The following is a 21,306-nucleotide window of genomic DNA, read 5'->3' as shown; positions in this document are numbered from 1 at the left end:
TACAAGGTTTCAGAATTTTACAATTAACTCGCATTCTCAGAAAAAAATTACTTCAAGGTATTTCAGCAAATTAAGCATAACTACAAGTATAAGTGAAACATAACTGTATCATGTAAAATGCTGGGTTGGATGAAGCACAAGCATCAAGATTGATGGGAGAAATATCAATAACCTCAGATATGCAGATGGCACCACGATTATGAAAGAAAGTGAAGAGGAACTAAAGAGCCTCTTGATGAAAGATGGCAATGAAACATGTAAAATATCATGTAGGAAACGAGTTGCCAGTCAGTTTCGATGCATGATGCTGATGGGAAAAGTGAAAAAGCTGGCTTAAAACCCAACATTCAAGAACCAAAGATCATGGGATCTGGTCCCATCACTTCATGGCAAATACATGGGGAAACAATGGAAATAGTGACAAACATTTTCTTGGGCTCCAAAATCACTGCAGATGGTGACTGCAGCCATGAAATTAAAAGACACTTGCCCCTTGGAAGAAAAATTATGACCAACCTAGACAGCATATTAAAAAGCAGAGAAATTATTTTGCCGACAAAGGTCTGTCTAGTCAAAGCTATGGTCTTTCCAGTAGTCATGTATGGATGTGAGAGTTGGACCATAAAGAAAGCTGAACACCAAAGAATTGATGCTTTTGAACTGTGGTGTTGGAGAAGACTCTTGAGAGTGCCTTGGACTGCAAGGAGTTCCAACCAGTCAATCCTAAGGGAAATCAGTTCTGAATATTCATTGGAAGGACTGATACTGAAGCTGAAGCTCCAATACTTTGGCCACCCGATGTACAGAACTGACTCATTGGAAAAGACCCTGATGCTGAGAAAAATTGAAGGCAGGAGGAGAAGGGGACAACAGAGAATGAGATCATTGGATGACATCACTGACTCAAAGGACATGAGTCTAAACAACTCCCGGAGATGGTGAAGGACAGGGAAGTCTGGAGTGCTTCAGTCCATGGGGTCACAAAGAGTCAGACAAGACTGAGCAACTGAACTGAACTTCAAGTGTAACTTCAAATTATATAAAAAATAATAATAAGCAAATTATTATTAATGTACAAAATAATGGAATAGTTAACCTTGATTCCCTCAGATCCTTCTCAAAATATTTTCTAGAACCCCTCATATCTATCAACAGCAATTAGTATTTTTACATTATAACATTCATCAAAGTTTTAAAAGTTAGCTTCCCCTGGATTTTACATTCCATGTCTATTTTAAAAGCTAGTTCATTATTGGAATCTGACAAAATGCCTCACAAAGTAATGAATATATATATATATATATATATATATATATATATATAAATAAATTTATTTCAACACCAAAATATTGAAACTACTAACCACTGACAGTAAATAATATTATTAATTGTTTCAATCTTTTTGAAGGTTAATTTTGCTAATTTTATAAGGATTTCAAAAATATGCCTGTTTTCTCAATATGACTTAATAGTTTGCCTATAAAATTAACTTCCTTATGTCAAGAAAGTATGTATGTAAACAAAGTGTTTACAAATTTGTGTAAAGAAAATTGGCTTGACATTGCATGTTTATTCATGTGATATGTGCCATATTATATATATATATATATATATATATACACATATACATGTATGTATGTATATATATAAAAATTCAATATGTGTCAAGCAGGTATTTTTTAAGTAACTAATTCATCCATTGCTTTAATAATATGTAGCCATTTAAGGCTGGGGTAAACACTTATGTGCTAACACAAAAATATATGTGATATATAATTTAGAAAAAAAATGAGTGCAAACATTCCCCATAAAACAAAGACACAGAATATTTGTATGTGTTCACCCATGAATATTCTAAACATATGAATGATTTTCAAAAGTATATTTAATAGAAGTTTCTTGTTGGAAGGGTGTGAAAAGGGGTTTCACTTACATATTATTTTATAATTGAGTACATATATTTTAAAAAGTATATTATATTGGCATTATTTTATGGATAAGCTACTGTAAGGGAAATGAAGACAGGAAGGATATGGCAACATTGAAGTGGCAAAGTAAAATGATGACTTATAGTGGTAATGTATGTATGTATATATTATTCTGTATTGCCATGTATTAATAGTACCAGGTAATCCTAGTTTTCAGCATTTTACTGTAAAAGTTAATTAATGTTTTTTAAAATAAGTCTTGCTTCTAATTGCAAATTGCTCATGAGTCAATATGAAGTCTTCATACGCATAGCACCCATTCTCTTACCGTACTTTATTGAAGTTTTAAAGCTGCCAAAACTTTAAAGATTTTGAATAATGCTTTATTTAGAAAAGTTCTGATTAATTTAGTATACACTTTTAAATGTCTTTTTCTATCAAGCAGTTTTGCATGATAATAGCGTATTTATTTCTTAACATTTCAAATTCTCCAGCTTTTTCATCTTTTCACACCAAAAGTCATAAGTATTTCCATAGCAACCAAGCTCATTGTCAGAGGTAGAAATTTTGACTTCTGTTTTTTTTTTGTAAGGAACATAGAACGTTTAAACAACAAAATGTTCTATTTTATCAAGAATTGAAAGAAAAATGTATTTAATATTTCCTTTAATAATTTATACCAATAACTTTTACCTGTATAAGTTATTACCAAAGCTCAATACTATTATTTCCTTAGTAATCTCAAGCTATAAGTAATATCTCTTTTTCCACAGTCATAATTTCTCTCTGTACCAAGTGACAAGTTTTAACATACATAAAATTGAGAATGTCTATATATATATATATATATATATATATATTTGTATGTGTGTGTGCATACATATTCAGTTAGAGAATCTGCTACAAATGTCCAATTTTGTAACCCTGAGTTCTTTAATTAATGGAGAATTTCAATCTAGAAGTACAATTAATTCAATAAATTTCATCCAAAAGTGAATAATTCTTTTTTTCCTCAGCCACTTCCAAAATATTATCAGCATCTTATTTAGTATGGTAATATATCATGACTTAGAAACTAAAATTTATCTGATTATGCTGTTTCATGAGCAATAGATAATAAGTATTTGCCATAATACATCCCTGAATACAAGAATGATTAATGCTGAAATAAAATTTATGTTTTCATTTGCTTAAAGTTACTACTTGGCACAAGTGGACAGAGATACTATGTTAGTAAAATAGAAGGCAATTTTATTTTATAATATTTATAGATTTGTTTACAGATGGCTGGTAATTTTGGCTGAATCTTCTTGAAAATCATTATCATCACCACCAATAGAACACACTTTATAAAGAGAAAACCAGGATATAAAATATCAGACCTATTTTATCTAATGTCACTAAGTCCCAAACTATTGGTTCCCATTCCCCTGGTTTACTCTTTATTGAATTAGAAAGTAAAATCAAAAGGCAAACAGATTAATTTAGCAACATGTTAACTGTAAATGCTTACTTGTGCCATCATATAAGTTTGTTGATGAAATTTTTAGCTTTGAAAATTTTTCTATATATCACTTATTTATGTACAGTGTTACATAAAAATATGACTAGTATGTGAAAAGTGAAAGTTGTAGCATTTTCAATAATGCATACAGTATTTTGTCACAATTTAGTGAAAATGATAAATTATGAAAGAAGAATTACTAAAAGTAGGCAAATTCTGAAAGTCACAATCTCAGATTTCCAAGTTAGTTTATGAGAATTAAGTTGTGAAGTATATCACAAAGTCCCTTTTATGAGAAAGGGTGCTCAGTGTGAGAATAATTATCCCACTGAGAGGGCACATTTGAGCTTTCTCTGAGCTTTCAAAAAGACCTCATGTTCAGGCTAATTACGATACTCTTTTCTTTTTTTTTTTTTTCTTCAGCTGCCTGGTCGAAATCTCCTCCTGATTTTCACATGTCTGTAAGGCACCCCACTCCAGTACTCTTGCCTGGAAAATCCCATGGATGGAGGAGCCTGGTAGGCTGCAGTCCATGGGGTCACGAACAGTTGGACTCTACTGAGTGACTTCACTTTCACTTTTCACTTTCATGCATTGGAGAAGGAAATGGCAACCCACTCCAGTGTTCTTGCCTGGAGAATCCCAGGGACAGGGGAGCCTAGTGGGCTGCCATCTATGGGGTTGCACAGAGTCGGACACAACTGAAGTGACTTAGCAGTAGCAGTAACCATATTAGGGGCTTTCTCGGTGGCTCAGTTGGCAAAGAATCTTCCTGCAATGCAGGAGATAGGGCTCAATCCTGGGTTGGGAAGATATCCTGAAGAGGGAAATGGCAATCCACTCCAATATTCTTGCCTGGAGAATCCCATGAGCAGAGGAGTCTGGCAGGCTAAAGCCCATGGGGTCACAAGAGTCAGACATGACAGTAAATAAACCACCACCATAATCATATTAAAACATTTTCTTATTTCCGTTTTCATCTACCCCATATGTAAGCCTCTCCAAGACAAGAAACCTGACTAGCTTTCTTCTGAATTTCAGACCCATATTTGGCAAATAGTAAAAATTCAATATATGTTTCAAGCTATATTGATATGATTTGGTTGACAAATCAATGAAACAAAAATTGCCACATTTCTCCCATTTCTCAAGTATTGCGTCAAAATTGTTTAGCTTTTAATATCATTAAAATATATTTTCATCAAAATTGTGAGTTTTACAATTGATTATTTTATGGCTTTGGGCAGTTTACAAAATAGTTCAGCATATGCAGTGTCATTTTATCTTTAGGTAGACATTAAGGAATTTTCAATGATATTTTATGGAAATCTATTACATATCACACATTTTGTTGTGAAATTACATTCTATTTTACAGGCAAGGAAATCAAGCTTTGAATTGTTTAAATGAATTGCTCAAAAAGGCAGCACTAAAGTTAAAAGACAAAGCATTTAAATTGTTGTTTCCTTAATCCAGGGATTTCATTCATTCTATGCCACTAAATTATGATTCAAGAAGGGAGCTAAGCTTAAGTGAAAATGACGTATTACATTATAATTAGCCACGTACAATTTAGGGAATAAATCTTAAGTATTTTGTTTTTATTTTACTTATTTTTAATAGACCTATAAGCCATGAGTAATACAATACGCAAAAGTTAAATTTAGTTAAAGTGGAAGAGAAAAAAAAGTTTTAAAATCAGCAAAAAGTTTTAAAATCTAAAATGCAGACACTTCCTCCCCACATTTTAAAATAAATTACATGTTGTATTTTCCTAATTGTAAGACTATCATGTGAACTACAATTAAAAAAGAAGAATTAAAATGTATTTGTGATTCTACCCTATAGCATTATAGTTAGGTATTTGTATATAATATACAATATATAAATAACTATGAACTAAATTTGTGGTGTGCTAATATCCACATTGGAGAAGGAAATGGCAATTCACTCCAGTATTCTTGTCTGGGAAATTCCATGGACAGAGCAGCATGGCAGGCTACAGCCCATGGGGTTTCAAAGAGTCAGGCATGACTTAGTGACTGAGCATGCATGCAATACTCATGTAGTATAACATTTTTCCTGTTAGAGACAAAAATTTCCAAAAGTCAGTGGTCCAAAATTTTTTAGAACCCATAATTGTATTTCTAATTAAAATCTTCTTTAAAAGTACTAATTTCAGATCTAAAAAAAAAAAAAAAAGAATATTTGATATTAGTTCTTTGTATTAAATAAATGTTAACAAAAATTTTTCAGAATTAAGAGAAATTATATCAGGTGAAAGTCAAATCTTTAGGAAAGATTAAAGTATACTTTAATGTTGCTTATATGGCTAAAAATAAACAACTGCCTTTTCTTCCCTCTTAATTTCTTTACAACATGTATAATTGTTAATGAAAGGATATAATAGGCTTGTAATTCATATATGATGGCACAGATTATCTTTGTTCCTTCCTAATAATCACAACATCAACTCTGGAAATAATGCAAGGACAAGCAAAGGACAACTCTGAAAAATGTCAAGAAGTAAGACTGGTAAAAAATTGAAAAAACATACGATGTCCATTGATTAAAAGACTCAAAACAGTAAAGATGTTACTTCTCATCAAATTGATCTATAGTTTTACTGCAATTCCTAACAAAACACCTACAGGTTTTTATACACATAAACAAATTTTAATTCTAAAAAATATATGGAAAAATACCTAAAACAAAATTGACAGATAACAATGAAGAAGGAAAAATCCTTCTAGTATATATGAAGGCTTACTCTTTAGCTATATTATTTATTACAGTATGATATTGACAGATATATAGACATACAAATCAATGAAGCAGAACAGAGAACCCAGAAATAGATGCAAATATGCCAAACTAATTTTTGGCAAAGACACAAAAGCAACTCAGCTCAGGAAAGATTGCCTTTCCAATAAGTGGTTCTGGTAAAACTGGACATCTGTGTTGTTGTTGTTCAGTCATTCAGTCATGTCTGAATCTTTGCGACCCCACACATTGCAGCACAACAGGCTTCCCTGTTCTTCACCATCTCCAGGAGCTTGCTCAAACTCATGTCCATTGTGTCAGTGATGCCATCTAACCATCTTATCCTCTGTCATCCACTTCTCCTCCTGCCTTTTATCTTTCCCAGCATCAGGGTCTTTTCCATCAAGTCAGCTCTTTGCATCAGGGAGCCAAAGTATTGGAGCTTCAGCTTCAACATCAGTCCCTCCAATGAATATTTATAATTGATTTCTTTTAGGATTGACGGGTTTGATTTCCTTGAAGTCCAAGGGACTCTCAAGAGTCTTGTCCACTAGCACAGTTCAAAAGCATCAGTTCTTCAGTACTCAGCCTTCTTTATGATCCAACGCTCACATCCATATATGACTACTGGAAGAACTATAGCTCTGACTATACAGACTTTGTTGGCAAAGTAATGTCTCTACTTTTTAATATGCTGTCTAAGTTTGTCAAAACTTTTCTTCCAAGAAGCAAGTGTCTTTTAATTTCGTGGTTGCATTCACCATCTGCAGTGATTTTGGAGCCCAGCAAAATAAAGTCTGTCACTGTTTCCATTGTTTCCCCACCTATTTGCCATGAAATGATGGGACCAGTTGCAATGATCTCTGTCTTTTGAATGTTGAGTCACTCTCGTCTTTCAACTTCATCAAGAGGTTCTTAAGTTCCTCTTCACTTTCCACCATAAGGATGGTATCATCTGCATATCTGAGGTTATTGATATTTCTCTCAGCAATTTTAATTCCAGCTTCTGCTTCATCCAGCCCAACATTTGGCCTGATGTACTCTGCATACCCCACGCCCAAGGTCAGGGGCGGTGACAGAGAGCGCCAGGCTGCAACAGTGCAGGAGTGGCCGAGAGGAGCTAACCCACATCTGAAGTCAGGGGCAGTGGCCAAGAGGAGCTGCCCCATGTCTTAGGTCAGGCAGGGGCCGCGGCCGAGAAGAACAACTCCATGTCCGACGTCAGCGGACGTTGCCAAGAGGAGCAACCCCACGTCCAAGGAGCGGCGGCCATGCAGCACAGGAGGGCCAAGAGGAGCTACTCCACATTTAAGGGGCGACTTGCTGTGAAGAGATACCCCACGTCCAAGGTAAGAAAAACCCAAGTAATTTGGTAGATGTTGTGAGAGGGCATCAGAAGGCAGACACACTGAAATCATAAACACAGAAACTAGCCAATCTGATCACACGGACCACAGCCTTGTCTAACTCAATGAAACTAAGCCATGCCCTGTGGGGCCACCCAAGATGGGGGGGTCATGGTGGAGAGGTCTGACAGAATGTGGTCCATTGGAGAAGGGAATGGCAAACCACTTCAGTATTCTTGCTTGGAGAACCCCATGAACAGTATGAAAAGGCAAAATGATAGGATACTGAAAGAGGAACTCCCCAGATCGGTAAGTGCCCAATATGCTACTGGAGATCAGTGGAGAAATAACTCCAGAAAGAATGAAGGGATGGAGCCAAAGCAAAAACAATACCCAGTTGTGGATGTGACTGGTGATAGAAGCAAGGTCCAATGCTGTAAAGGGCAATATTGCATGGGAACCTGGAATGTCAGGTCCAATAATCAAGGCGAATTGGAAGTGGTCAAACAGATGGCAAGAGTGAACATTGACATTCTAGGAATCACAAAACTAAAATGGATTAGAATAGGTGAATTTAACTCAGATGACCATTATATCTACTACTATGGGAAGGAATCCCTTAGAAGAAATGGAGTAGCCATCATGGTCAACAAAAGAGTCCGAAATGCAGTACTTGGATGCAATCTCAAATATGACAGAATGAACTCTGTTTGTTTCAAAGGCAAACCATTCAATGTCATGGTAATCCAAGTCTATGCCCCAACCAGTAACACTGAAGAAGCTGAAGTTGAAAGGTTCTATGAAGACCTACAAGACCCTTTAGAACTAACACCCCCAAAAGATGTCCTTTTTATTATAGGGGACTGGAATACAAAAGTAGAAAGTCAAGAAACACCTGGAGTAACAGGCAAATTTGGCCTTGGAGTATGGAATGAAGAAGGGCAAAGGATAATAGAGTTTTGCCAAGAGAACGTACTGGTCATAGCAAACACCCTCTTCCAACAACACAAGAGAAGACTCTATACATGGACATCACCAGATGGCCAACACAGAAATCAGATTGATTATATTCTTTGCAGCCAAAGATGGAGAAGCTCTATACAGTCAGCAAAAACAAGACCAGGAGCTAACTATGGCTCAGATCATGATCTCCTAATTGCTAAATTCAAACTTAAATTGAAGAAAGTAGGGAAAACCACGAAACCATTCAGGTATGACCTAAAGCAAATTCCTTATGATTATACAATGGAAGTAAGAAATAGATTTAAGGGACTAAATCTGATAGACAGAGTGCCTGATGAACTATGGACAGAGGTCCGTGACATTGTACAGGAAACAGGGATCAAGACCATCCCCATGGAAAAGAATTGCAAAAAAGCAAAATGGCTGTCTGAGGAGGCCTTACAAATAGCTTTGAAAAGAAGAGAAATGAAAAGCAAAGGAGACAAGGAAAGATATAAGCATCTGAATGCAGAGTTCTAAAGAATAGCAAGGAGAGATAAGAAAGCCTTCCTCAGTGATTAATGCAAAGAAATAGAGGAAAACAATAGAATGGGAAAGACTAGAGATCTCTTCAAGAAAATTAGAGATACCAAAGGAATATTTCATGCAAAGATGGGGCTCGATAAAGGACAGAAATGGTATGCATCAAACAGAAGCAGATGGTATTAAGAAGAGGTCGCAAGAATACACAGAAGAACTATATAAAAAAAGACCTTCACGACCCAGATAATTACGATGGTGTGATCACTCATCTAGAGGCAGACATCCTGGAATGTGAAGAAAAATGGGCCTTAGAAAGCATCACTACGAACAAAGCTAGTGGAGGGGATGGAATTCCAGTTGCACTATTTCAAATCCTGAAATATGATGTGAAAGTGCTGCACTCAATATGCCAACAAATTTGGAAAACTCAGCAGTAGGGACAGGACTGGAAAAGGCCAGTTTGCATTCCATTCCCAAAGAAAGGCAATGCCAAATAATGCTCAGACTACCACACAATTGCACTCATCTCACATGCTAGTAAAGTAATGCTCAAAATTCTCTAAGCCAGGCTTCAGCAATATGTGAACCGTGAACTTTCAGATGTTCAAGCTGGTTTTAGAAAAGGCAGAGGAACCAGAAATCAAATTGCCAACATCCACTGGATCATGGAAAAAGCAAGAGACTTCCAGAAAAATATCTATTTCAGCTTTATTGACTATGCCAAAGCCTTTGACTGTGTGGATCACAATAAACTGTGGAAAATTCTGAAAGAGATGAGAATACCAGACCACCTGACCTGCCTCTTGAGAAACCTGTATGCAGGTCAGGAAGCAACAGTTAGAACTGGACATGGAACAAGAGACTGGTTCCAAATAGGAAAAGGAGTTCATCAAGGCTGTATATTGTCACCCTGCTTATTTAACTTATATGCAGAGTACATCATGAGAAACACTGGACTGGAAGAAACACAAGCTGGAATCAAGATTTCCAGGAGAAATGTCAATAACCTCAGATATGTAGATGACACGACCCTTATGGCAGCAAGTGAAGAGGAACTAAAAAGCCTCTTCGATGAAAGTGAAAGAGGAGAGTGCAAAAGTTGGCTTAAAGCTCAACATTCTGAAAACTAAGATCATGGAATCTGGCCCACCTCTTCCTTGGAAATAAATGGGGAAACAATAGAAACAGTGTCAGACTTTATTTTTTTGGGCTCCAAAATCACTGCAGATTGTGATTGCAGCCATGAAATTAAAAGATGCTTATTCCTTGGAAGGAAAGTTATGACCAACCTTGATAGCATATTCAAAAGCATAGACATTACTTTGCTAACAATGGTCCATCTAGTCAAGGCTATGGTTTTTTCAGTGGTCATGTATGGATGTGAGAGATGGACTGTGAAGAAAGCTGAGCACCCAAGATTGATGCTTTTGAACTGTGGTGTTGGAGAAAACTCTTCAGAGTCCTTTGGTCTTCAAGGAGATCCAACCAGTCCATCCTGAAGGAGATCAATCCTGGGTGTTCATTGGAAGGACTGATCCTGAAGCTGAAACTCCTATCCTTTGGGCACCTCATGTGAAGAGTTGACTCATTGGAAAAGGCCCTGATACTGGGAGGGATTGGGGCAGGACAAGAAGGGGATGACAGAAGAGGAGATGGCTGGATGGCATCACTGACTCAATGCACATGAGTTTAGGTAAATTCCAGGAGTTGGTGATGGACAGGGAGGCCTAGCATGCTGCCATTCATGGGGTTGCAAAAAGTCAGACACAACTGAGCGACTGAACTGAACTGAACTGAATTGAACTCTGCATACACATCTAAAAAGCAGGGTGACTATCCAGCTGTCATACTCCTTTCCCAATTTGGAACCAGTCCACTGTTACATGTCCTATTGTAACTGTTGCTTCTTGTCCTGCATACAGGTTTCTCAGGAGGCTGCTAATATGGTCTGATATTTCCATCTCTTTAAGAATTTTCCTTTGTTTTTATTCACACAGTCAAAAGGTTTAGCATAGTCAGTGAAACAGAAGCAGATGCTTTTTGGAATTCTCTTGCTTTATCTATGATCCGACGGATGTCTGCAATTTGATATTTGGTTCCCCTGCCTTTTCTAAATCCAATGTGAACATTTAGGAGTTCCCCTTCACATACTGTTGAACATACTGCTGAAGTCTAGCTTGGAGAATTTTGAGCATTACTTTGCTAGCTTGTGAAATGAATACAATTGTGTGGTAGTTTCAATATTTTTGGCATTGCCTTTCTTTGGATTGGAATGAAAACTGACCTTTTCCAGTCCTGTGGCCACTGCTGCATTTTCCAAATTTGCTGGCATATTGAGTGTAGCACTTTCACAGCATCATCTTTTAGGGTTTGAAATAGCGTAACTGGAATCCCATCATGTCCACTAGGTTTGTTTGTGGTGATGCTTCCTAAGCCCCACCTGATTTTGTATCCAGGATGTTAAGCTCTAGGTGATAACACCATCATGGCTATCTGGGTCATTAAGAACTTTTTTGTATCGTTCTTCTGTGTATTCTTGCCAGTTAATATCTTCTGCTCCTGTTAGATCCTTACAATTTCTGTCCTTTATTGTGCCCATTTTTGCATGAAATTTTCCCTTGGTATGTCTAATTTTCTTGAGAAATCTCTCATTTCCCCCATTCCATTGTGTTCCTCTAATTCTTTACTTAGGAAGGCTTATTATCTCTCCTTGCTATTGTTTGGAGCTCCCCATTCAGATAGGTAGATCTTTCCTTTTCTCCTTTGTCTCTCACTTCTCTTCTTTTCTCAGCTATTTATAAGGCCTCGTCAGACAACCATGTTGCCTTTTTGCATTTCTTTTTCCTGTTTATGGTTTTGGTCACCACCTCCTGTACAGTGAGTGTTTTGAACCTCTTTCCATAGTTCCTCAGGCACTCTGTCTATCAGATCTAATCCTTGAATCTATTTGTCACTTCCACTGTATACTCATAAGGGATTTGATTTTAGTCATACTTGAATGGCCTAGTGGTTTTTCCTACTTTCATCAATTTAAGTCTGAATTTTGCAATAAGATGTTCATTATTTGAACCACAGTCAGCTCATGGTCTTATTTTTGCTCACTGTATAGAGTTTCTCCATTTTTGGCTGCAAAGCACGTAATCAATCTGATTTCAGTATTGACCATCTGGTGATGTCCATGTGTAGAGTCATCTCTTGTGTTGTTGGAATAGGGTGTTAATTATGATCAATGCATTCTCTTGCCAAAACTCTGTTAGCCTTTGCCCTGCTTCATTTTGTACTCCAAGGCCAAACTTGCCTGTTACTCCAGGTATCTCTTGACTTTCTACTTTTGCATTCTAGTACCCTATGATGAAAAGGACATCTTTTTTTTTTGTTCTTGTTAGTTCTATAAGTTCTTGTAGATCTTCATAGAACCATTCAATTTCAGCTTCTTCAGCATTAGTGGTTGGAGCCTAGACTTGGATTACTGTGATATTGAATGGTTTGCTTTGGAAATGAACTGAGATCCTTCTGTCTTTTTTGAGATTGCATCCAAGTATTGCATTTCAGACTCCTTTGTTGACTATGAGGGCTACTCCATTTCTCCAATGTGATTCTTGTCCACAGTAGTAGACATAATGGTCATCTGAACTAAATTCACCTATTCTGGTTGAAGATTCATTTTTTTTTTCTACCTATGAACATCTATCTGTAGCAAAAATGAATCTTGATCTAGACTTCATGTTTTATACCAAAACTAACTCAAAATTCACCATGGGCTTTAATAGCAAACAGAAAAATATTGAACTTATGGAAAAATTAGCACCATATTTATGTTGATGTTTATAATGCTCCTGGATACCATACATATGACAGTAGTAGCAAATATTCTTGTAAGATGGAAATCAACCTATTTGAAATCCAATAAAATGACATCTTCTCTGTAAAAATATTTTGTATATTCCAGACTATGTATTCCACAGATCTACTTATTCAGATCTTCCATGCTTGACATTATACCAGCAAATTTGGAAAACTCAGCAGTGGCCACAGGACCAGAAAATGTCAGCTTCCATTCCATTCCCAAGAAGTCAATGCTAAAGAATATTCAAACTGCCACACAATCTCATTCATTTCATATGTTAGCAAGATTAGGCTCAAAATCCTCCTAGTTAGGCTTCTAGAGTACTTGATCTCAGAAGTTCCAGATGTACAACGTGGACTTAGAAAAGGTAGAGAAACCAGAAATCAAATTGCCAACATCCACTGGATCATAGAATAAGCAAGGAAATTCCATAAAACATCTACTCCTGCTTCATTGACTACACAAAAGCCTTTGACTGTGTGGATCACAATAAACTGTGGAATATTCTTAAAGATATGGGAATACTAGATTACCTTGGAGAAGGCAATGGCACCCTACTCCAATACTCTTGCCTGGAAAATCCCATGGATGGAGGAGCCTGGTAGGCTGCAGTCCATGGGGTCGCTGAGGGTCGGGCACGACTGAACGACTTCACTTTCACTTTTCACTTTCCTGCATTGGAGAAGGAAATGGCAACCCACTCCAGTGTTCTTGCCTGGAGAATCCCGGGGATGGGGGAGCCTGGTGGGCTGCCATCTATGGGGTTGCACAGAGTTGGACACGACTGAAGTGACTTAGCAGCAGACTACCTTACCTGCCTCCTGAGAAACCTGTATGTAGGTCAAGAAGCAACAGTTAGTGCTTAACATGGAACTGGTCCACTGACTGTTTTAAAATTGGAAAATGAGTATGTAAAGGCTGTATATTGTCACCCTGCTTATTTAACTTATATGCAGAGTGTAACAAGTGAAATTCTGGGCTGGATGCACAAGCTGGAATCAAGATTGCTGGGAGAAATATCAACAACCTCAGACTGCAGATGATACCACTTTAAGTGGCAGAAAGTGAAGACAAACTAAAAAGCCCAAAGGTGAAAGAGGAAAATGAATAAGCTGGATTAAAACTCAACATTCATAAAACAAAGATTATGGCATCTGGTCATATCACTTCCTGGCAAATATATTGGGAAAAAAATGGAAACAATGTCAGATTTCATTTTCTTGGGCTCCAAAATCACTCTGGACTGTGACTGCATCCACGAAATTAAAAGATACTTGCTCCTGGAAGAAAACCTATGACAAACCTACACAACATATTGAAAAGCAGAGACAACACTTTGCTGACAATGGTCCATATAGTCAAAGCTATATGGTCAAAGCTATGGTTTTTCCAGTAGTCACATATGGATGTGAAAGGAGGACCATAAAGAAGTCAGATCACCAAAGAATTAATCCTTTCAAACTGTGGTGCTGGAGAAGACTCTTGAGAGCCCTTGGACAGCAAGGAGATCAAACCTGTCAATCTTAAAGGAAATCAACTCTGAATATTCAATGGAAGAAGTGATGCTAAACTGAAGCTCCAATACTTTGGCCACCGGATTTAAAGAGCCTACTCATTGGAAAAATCCCTGATGCTGGGAGAGATTGAGGGCAAAATGTTAAGGGAGCAGCAGAGGATGAAATGGTTGAATGGCACTACTCACTCATTGAGCATGAGTTTGAGCAAACTCATGGCATTAGCGAAGGACAGGGGAACCTGGTTGCTTCAGTTCATAGGATGGCAAAGAGTCAGACATGACTTTGCAACTGGACAACAACATTCATGGGATCCCTGGTGGCTCAAATAGTAAAGAATCTGCCTGCTATGTAGGAGACATTGTTTTGGTCCCTGAGTCAGGAAGATCTCCTGCAGAAGGGAATGGCTAACTACTCCAATATTCTTAAGAATTCCATGTAGAGAGGATCCTGGCAGGCATAGTCCATAGGATTGCAAAGAGTCAGAGATGACTGAGAGACTACTAGGTACATACATATATACTATATATATATTCTTGTATATACAGTGTTTTTTCTAGGAAGTTTATTGTAAAAAATAAAAATAAAATAAATTAAAAATGCTTTGAAATTTTGGAAGTTTTTAAAAATATTTGTCTTATTGATGTTTGTAGTAAACATGTGATTTCTACATCATTGTACTAATTTTTATTTCTATTGCTAAGTTCAGTTTAGTTCAGTCGCTCATTTATGTCCGACTCTTTGTGATCCCGTGAATCACAGCACGCCAGGCCTCCCTGTCCATCACCAACTCCTGGAGTTCACTCAGACTCATGTCCACCGAGTCAGTGATGCCATCCAGCCATCTCATCCTCTGCCGTCCCCTTCTCCTCCTGCCCCCAATCCCTCCCAGCATCAGAGTCTTTTCCAATGAATCAACTCTTTGCATGAGGTGGCCAAAGTACTGAAGTTTCAGCTTTAGCACCATTCCTTCCAAAGAAATCCCAGGGCTGGTCTCCTTCAGAATGGACTGGTTGGATCTCCTTGCAGTCCAAGGGACTCTCAAGAGTCTTCTCCAACACCACAGTCCAAAAGCATCAATTCTTCAAGGTCAACCTTCTTTATAGTCCAACTCTCACATCCTTACATGATTACCGGGAAAACCATAGCCTTGACTAGACGGACCTTTGTTGGCAAAGTAATATGATTTTTAATTACTTTAACTGCTTTTTAATATGCTGTCTGCATTTGTCATTACTTTTCTTTCAAGAAGCAAGCATCTTTTTATTTCATGGCTGCAGTCATCATCTGCAGTGTTTTTGGAGGCCAAAAAAATAAAGTCAATCACTGTTTCCATTGTTTCTCCATCTATTTGCCATGAAGTGATGGGACTAGAGGCCATTATCTTAGTTTTCTGAATGTTGAGCTTTAAGCCAACTTTTTCACTCTCCTCTTTCACTTTCAAGAGCCTCTTTCATTCTTCTTTGCCTTCTTCCATAAGGGTGGTGTCATCTGCATATCTGAGGTTATTGATATTTCTCCCAGCAATCTTGATTCCAGCTTGTGCTTCATCCAGTCCAGTATTTCTCATGATGTACTCTGCATATACGTTAAATAAGCAGGGTGACAGTATACAGCCTTGACGTACTCCTTTCCTGATTTAGAATCAGTCTGTTGTTCCATATCAAGTTCTAACTGTTGCTTCTTGACCTGCATACAGATTTCTCAGGAGGCAGGTTAGATGGTCTGGTATTCCCATCTCCTGAAAAATTTTCCACAGTTTGTTGTGATCCACAGAGTCAAAATCTTTGGCATAGTCAATAAAGCAGAAGTAGATGTTTTCTGGAACTCTTGCTTTTTCAATGAACCAACTGTTGCTAAGTCACTTCAGTCGTGTCCGACTCTGTGCAACCCCATAGACGGCAGCCCACCAGGCTCCCCCGTCTCTGGGATTCTCCAGGCAAGAACACTGGAGTGGGTTGCATTTCCTTCTCCAATGCATGAAAGTGAAAAGTGAAAGTGAAGTCACTCAGTCGTGTCCAATTCTTAGCGACCCCATGGACTGCAGCCTGCCAGGCTCCTGCATCCACGGGATTTTCCAGGCAAGAGTACTGGAGTGGGGTGCCACTGCCTTCTCTGAATGAACCAACAGATGTTGGCAATTTGATCTCTGCTTCCTCTGCCTTTTCTAAATCCAGCTTGAAGTTCGATTCATGGTTCACATACTGTTGATGCCTGGCTTGGAGAATTTTGAATGTTACTTTGCTAATGTGTGAGATGAGTGCAATTGTGCAGTAGTTTGAGCATTCTTTGGGATTGTCTTTCTTTGGGATTAGAATGAAAACTGACCATTTCCAGTCCTGTGGATAATATACATACAAGTACTAAATATTGTCTATATTATTCATATACCTTTCATAATATATTTAGACATGTTTCTTTATACAGGTACAGTATTTTACAGTAAAGAGATTTATTTTGCAATATTTACACATGTGTGTGTACTTATTTTCTTTTTAATTTCAGCAAAAGTCTTCTTTACTTTGACAGTTGGACCCATAAATTTGTCTTTAGGCTCCAAATTTTGTAAATGAACCTGGAAAACTGCCAGCCACTTCTGTTTCCTATGGTCATATCTCTCCAGCTAAGTTTCCATATCCTTAAACAATATGAGACAGCAAAATAGTTACAGAATTATTTGGAGAGAAAAATCTTCAATTTCCTTTTGATAACACTCTTTTTTGTTTTGCTTTTAGTTTAAAGGGTGCCTTTTATTTCATGGTATTTGTGTAGATATTGGGCTCTTGGTTTTCACTTTAAGACAGGTGAGTACACACTCTTGTAAAGAATATTCCAAGTAAATATTTAATACTGACTTGTATAATGCAAGTGAATTTTATGGACCAGGTAAGTTCTTTTACAGTTTCCCTTGTAGCTCAGTCAGTAAAGGCTCTGCCTGCAGTGCAGGAGACCCAGGTTCAATCCATAGGTTGGGAAGATCCCCTGGAGAAGGAAATGGCAACCCACTCCAGTATCTTTGCCTGGAAAATCTCATGGACAGAGGAGCCTGGTGGGCTGCAGTCCATGGGGTCACAAAGAGTCAGGCACGATTAAGTGACCTTAAGTTCTTTTAGGGGGCCTCTCAGGTGCTGGTAGTGGTGAAGAATCTGCCTGCCAATTCAGGAGACACAGGAGATGCGAACATGATCCCTGGGTCAGAAGGATCCCCTGGAGTAGGAAATGGCAACCCACTCTAATATTCTTGCCTGGAAAATTCCATTGACAGGAGCATAGTGGCCTATAGTCCATGGGGTCACAAAGAGTTGACATAATGTAGTGACTGGTCATGCACAAGTTCTCTTAATCCTTTCATATTTTATAAAATCTTTTTTTAACCTTTTTTAAAAATATAAATTTATTTTAACTGGATGCCAAAATACTTTACCAATACTTTACAATATTGTATTGGTTTTGCCATCCATTGACATGAATCCACCACAGGTGTACATGTGTTCCACATCCTGAACCCCCCTCTCATCTCCCTCCTCATTCCATCCCTCTGGGTCATCCCAGTGCACCAGCCCTGAGCATCCTGTATCATGCATTGAACCTGGACTGGTGATTTGTTTCTTATATGATAATATACATGTTCAATGCCATTCTCCCAAATTATCCCACCCTCACCCTCTCCCACAGAGTTCAAAAGACTGTTCTATACATCTGTGTCTCTTTTGCTGTCTTGCATACAGGGTTATCATTACCATCTTTCTAAATTCCATATATATGTGTTAGCATACTGTATTGGTGTTTTTCTTTCTGGCTTACTTCACTCTGTATAATAGGCTCCAGTTTCATCCACCTCATTAGAACTGATTCAAATGTATTCTTTTTAATGGCTGAGTAATATTCCATTGTGTATATCTACCATGGCTTTCTTATCCATTCATCTGCTGATGAACATCTAGGTTGCTTCTTTAAACAACTCATATTATTCCATGGCCTAGCTCTATTATATACTTAAAATAATTAATGTGATGCTTTTAAACTGAAACAATTCATTCCAGGTAATACTAAGGAATATGTTTTGTTGGGTGAAAGGTGTTTTCCATGCTGGTGGGAATGGAAATATTTCTGGAGAGTAAAGACTAAAACTTTAGAATGTTCACATCATTGAATAGAAAAATACTTCTTTGAAGAGTACAAAATATTTAATAAGAATTGCCCTCAGATCAAGTCTCTAGAATATTTGTTACACAAATATATATAATAGCCAAGTACTTATAATGATATAAATAATATGTTCTTGAATAATTTGCCCACTTGAAATGAATGCTATGCAATAATTATAAGAAACATTATAGAAAGAAATATTTAGTGGTATAGAAAGAAATATTTAGTGATAGGAAGAGTATTCAAGATGTACATATGAATGCAAATGAATGCTATGCAATAATTATAAGAAACATTATAGAAAGAAATATTTAGTGGTATAGAAAGAAATATTTAGTGATAGGAAGAGTATTCAAGATGTACATATGAATGCAAAATAAACTTCCAATTATATTATATATAGAGATAAAGAGATAAGCATACATTTACACATAAGCATAATCATTATAGAAACAAATACTAAAAGCATAATCCCAAAAACATTAACGGTAGTTAATACTAGGGCATTTTGTTTTTGCTTTAATTTTCCAAATTATCCAAATAATGTACATAACATTTACATTTAGATACAATCAGCATTTTGGAAACAATACATTTAAGAAATAGAAACTCTATTGAGAAACATGTCCTGAAATGACTAATACACTATTTTTACTTATTGCTTTAAAAACGCACAAAACATCTGCTTTGTGCCAGGCATTGTGCTAAGTTAGGAACTCATGACTAAGTGCAGAGAGAGAATAAGTACAGCAATAACAATACAAGAAATTAGTGTTATCATAGATGTTTGAATAGAATCCAAATGAAATCTAGAGGACAGTTTAACATTTTGAATATTTCTTTTTATTATAATAATTAGTCTGAGGTTTCATGATTTTTCTGTTCATGCACTCCAAATTCTTGAGTTTGTTCTCTAGTGCCCTTGATGCATTTGATATTCCCTAAATTAACCCTAGAGCTTTGTAATCCATTTCTTACCCCACAGTTGCAAAACTGATACAGATTTCACAATTTTTTTCTTCTCCTCTACCTCCTGGTAATATCCTTTTGTTTTTAATTCTCCTTCTTGGAGGATTCATTTAAAAAGTGGTTGCTTTGGCAAGATAATATTCTTTTTAATATAGTTTTCACATTCTTGTAGGGTTACATGATTTTCATCTTGGAACCTCCTTGGTTGAACAGGTACATTTATATGTCTACAATGCAAGATTTTCTTACATATATCAAATTGTTCCCATATCCATCCCAATTGTGCCATTTCTAAAATTAAAAGAAAATAGAGAGAAATACATTAATCAAAAAGTGAATATTTATCCAAATCTATGGGAACCTAGAATTGTACAATAAATATGTAGAAACTGTCTCAGTAATCAAAATTAACAAACTACTGAAATAGCATTCTTAGATTATTTATTATATACATATGATTAATGTAAATTGATCAGAATTTTCTAAAAGGCCAAAAAAAAAGTCTTTTGAGAGAAAGGTATAATTATGCTATATTTTAGACAAGAACATATCAAGATTCTGTATATATATATATATTTTACATATTTGATCCCAGTGCATGGCATCCTTTTGTTCCAGACGTTTTTCTCCTCCAGAAACATATACTTTACAATTGGTGCCATATTTATGACACAATCTGGACTGTACTTCATCTGAAGCAGTCTCCAGCTTTTCTATTCTAGGAGAGCTATATTTGTGAGTTTGCATCTCTGGGTCTCATACAAACAAAAGGAATACAGAGTAGAAAAGAATTACTGGCTTTCCTACCCATTAGAAGTAGGTTAGTATTTTTTTGATTTTTCAAAAAACTTTAAAACACTTTTGGGGGAATTAATTTTAGACATACAGAAAAATTGCAGAAATAGTAGAGAGAATTTCCGTATATCTCCTCACTTAATATTAGCATCTTACTGACACATAACCATTGCACAAATAACACAGCCAGGAAATTAAAACTTGCACTAATAAATAAAGAGTTTATTCAAATTTTGCTACTTTCTTCACTAGTGTAATTTTTATATCTACTCTGGTATCCCATTTAGGGTCCCACATTGTTTATGTTTATTTATTCTCTTTAGTTTCCTACTGTCTTCATACATTTCCTCATTTGTTCCTTGCTTTCATGACCTTGATACTTTTGAAGAGCATTGATTAGTTTTTTTGGGTTTTATTTATCCAGATGTCCCTTAGTTTGCATTTGTCTCATGTTTTCTCATAAATGGACTAAGATTATGCTTTCCAGACAAAAATGCCATAGAAATGACCACATATCCTTCTCAATGCATTACATCCCACACTGATGTTGGTATATTGTATTATTGGTAATGTTGACCTTAATGGCTTGTGCAAGGTGGTTTCTCCATGGTTCTCTGCTGCAAAGTTACTGTCATTCCCTTTGTAGTTGGTAAATAACTTGTGTATATTCCTTGAAATTGTACTTTTTTTATCCTCATAATTTTCCCACTTATTTTAATGTTCATCAATGGATGCTGTGTTAATTAATTATTATGGTGATTTTTACCAAATAATGATTTTCTGTTTCCCTCTTGCACATTTCATAAAGAAGACCAGTCACTCTGCTTGATCAATTTTTAATTAATTATGGATCCAGCTCAGTATGGAATATATGTATTCATATATTTATGAATACATAAACATTTGTATTTATAAAAATACAAATATTCAGATGCTTATTTTATTTTAAAATTTAATAATATCATTTATTCTAGTTTGTCATTTTGAGAATTTTGAAGTTGACTAT

This window comes from Bos javanicus, chromosome 11 (genome assembly GCF_032452875.1).
Source record: "Bos javanicus breed banteng chromosome 11, ARS-OSU_banteng_1.0, whole genome shotgun sequence".
Classification (NCBI taxonomy): domain Eukaryota; kingdom Metazoa; phylum Chordata; class Mammalia; order Artiodactyla; family Bovidae; genus Bos; species Bos javanicus.
Note: the sequence above shows the minus strand (reverse complement) of the source record.